Source organism: Mandrillus leucophaeus, unplaced genomic scaffold (assembly GCF_000951045.1).
Source record: "Mandrillus leucophaeus isolate KB7577 unplaced genomic scaffold, Mleu.le_1.0 Scaffold9, whole genome shotgun sequence".
In the NCBI taxonomy this organism is placed as follows: Eukaryota; Metazoa; Chordata; class Mammalia; order Primates; family Cercopithecidae; genus Mandrillus; species Mandrillus leucophaeus.
This window is the reverse complement of record NW_012109807.1, coordinates 5,655,763-5,658,095: the sequence shown is the minus strand read 5'-3', so window position 1 is coordinate 5,658,095 and position 2,333 is coordinate 5,655,763.

The following is a 2,333-nucleotide window of genomic DNA, read 5'->3' as shown; positions in this document are numbered from 1 at the left end:
ATTTCTAGCAAGAGAACAGAAAGAAGCTGCCGGAGGTATGCCTGCTGAGAGCAAGAAATGTTTAAAGCAAAAATATTAGTGTGTTGTGAAGTTTATAACATGTAGAAATAAAATGTATTACAAAAATAACAGAAAGGCAGGTAGAGGAGAAATGGCAGGATACTGTTGTAAGGTTCTAATGCTATATGTGAAATGGTATAATGTCACCTTAAGAAAGACTGTAATGAGCTAAGGATGTGTACTCTAAACCCTAAAGCAACCTCCTAAATAACACAAAGAGCTATAGTTTAAAAACTTATAGAGATGAAATGAAATTGTTAAAAAAAAAAAAAAACTCTATTAATCCAAAAGAAGGCATAAAAAGAGAGGAAGGAAACAGAACAAATAGCAAGATGGCAGGTTTAAACTCAACTATATCGGTTAATGTTCACTAAATATTGTCTAAATACCATAATTAAAAGGCAAAGATTGTCAAAAGGAAGGCCCAGATATATGCTGCCTACCTGGAGGGGAAAAAAACCCTTTATACAAATAAGGTAAAGGTAAAAGGATGGAAAAAGATGTTCTGGTTAACTCTAACCAAAATAAATCTAGAGTGACTATATTGATATCTGACAAAGTCGATTACATACTCAAGAACATTGCCAGGAAAAAGGGTGGTCATTTCATAATGATAAAGGTGTTAGTTGGTCAGGAGGACAACAGTCCTAACCATGTGTGTTCCCAATAACAGAGCTTTAAAACATTTGAAGCAAAAACCGATAGAACTGTTAGGTGAAATAGGTAAATTAATAATTATAGTTGGATATTTAAATATCCCTTTTTCACCATTAAAAAGAACAAGATCATGTCCTTTGTAAGGACATGGATGGAGCTGGAAGCCATTATCCTCAGCAAACTAACACAGGAACAGAAAACCAGACACCACATGTTCTCACTTACGTGTAGGAACTGAACAATGAGAACACATGGACACAGGGAGGAGAACAACATACACTGGGGCCTGTCAGGGTGGGATCGGGGGAGGGAGAGCATGAAGAAAAATAGCTAATTCATTCTGGGCTTAAAACCTAGGTGATGGTTTGATAGGTGCAGTAAACCACCATGGCACACGTTTACCTATGTAACAAACCTGCACATCCTGCACTGGTACCCCAGAACTTAAAAATAAAACACCCCTCTTTCAACAATTAATACAAGTATACTGAAAATCAGTAAGGATATGGAAGACTTGAGCAATTCTACAAACCAACTGAATCTGATTGATATATATAGAACACTCCTCCAACAATAGCAGAATACACATTCTTTTCAAGTGCACATGGGACATTTACCAATACAGAACATCTTAGAGCCATAAAACAAATCTCAATTTAAAAGTATTCCTTCTAGGACACTGATAAATCGATACATTGGATCAAATTGAGAACTTCTGCTGTTTAAAAGACACTGCTAAGACATGCTGCACACTAGGAGAAAATATTGGCAGATCACATAGCTGATAAAATATGAACCAAAAATATATAAAGAACTCTAAGAACTCAATAAGAAAATGCAGAACTGGATTGAAAGGTGAGTGGAAGATTTGAACAGTTATTTCATTACAGAAGACATATCGATGACAAAGAAGCACATGAAAATATGCTCAGCATTATGAGTCACTGGGTAAATGCAAATGAAACCCCAGGCAGCTAGTACTGCACACCTAGTAGAATGTCTGTGATTTAAAAGGCTGACCATGCTGAGTGCTGGCAAATACAGGGGGCATGCAGAACTCACACACTGCCAGTGGGAGTGTACCATGGTGCAGCCACTTTGGACTAAGTATGGCAGTTTCTTACAATGTTAACGATATACTTACCATATTAACCACCCATTCCACTTCTAGGCATTTATCCAAAAGAAATAAAAGCATGTGTCCATTCAAACACTTCTACATGAATCTTCATAGCAGCTTTATTTGTAACACCCCCAAGCTAGAAATAATTCAAATGTCTATCATCAGGTGAATGAACAAATTATGATTTATCTACACAATTGAAAACTATTCAGAAATAAAAAGGAATGAACTATTAATGTATCAAATAACATGTATGAAATCCAAAATAATTATGCTGAGCAAAACAATACAGCAAGGTAGAGCGCATATGTATAAATCATTCCATTTATACAAAAATCTTAGGCTGGGTGCGCTGGCGTACACCTGTAATCCCAGCACTTTGAGAGGCCAAAGCAGGCAGATTGCTTGAGCCCGGGAGTTCGAGACCAGCCTGGGCAATATGGTGAAACCCCTTCTTTACTAAAAATACAAAAAATTAGCCAGGCATGATGGC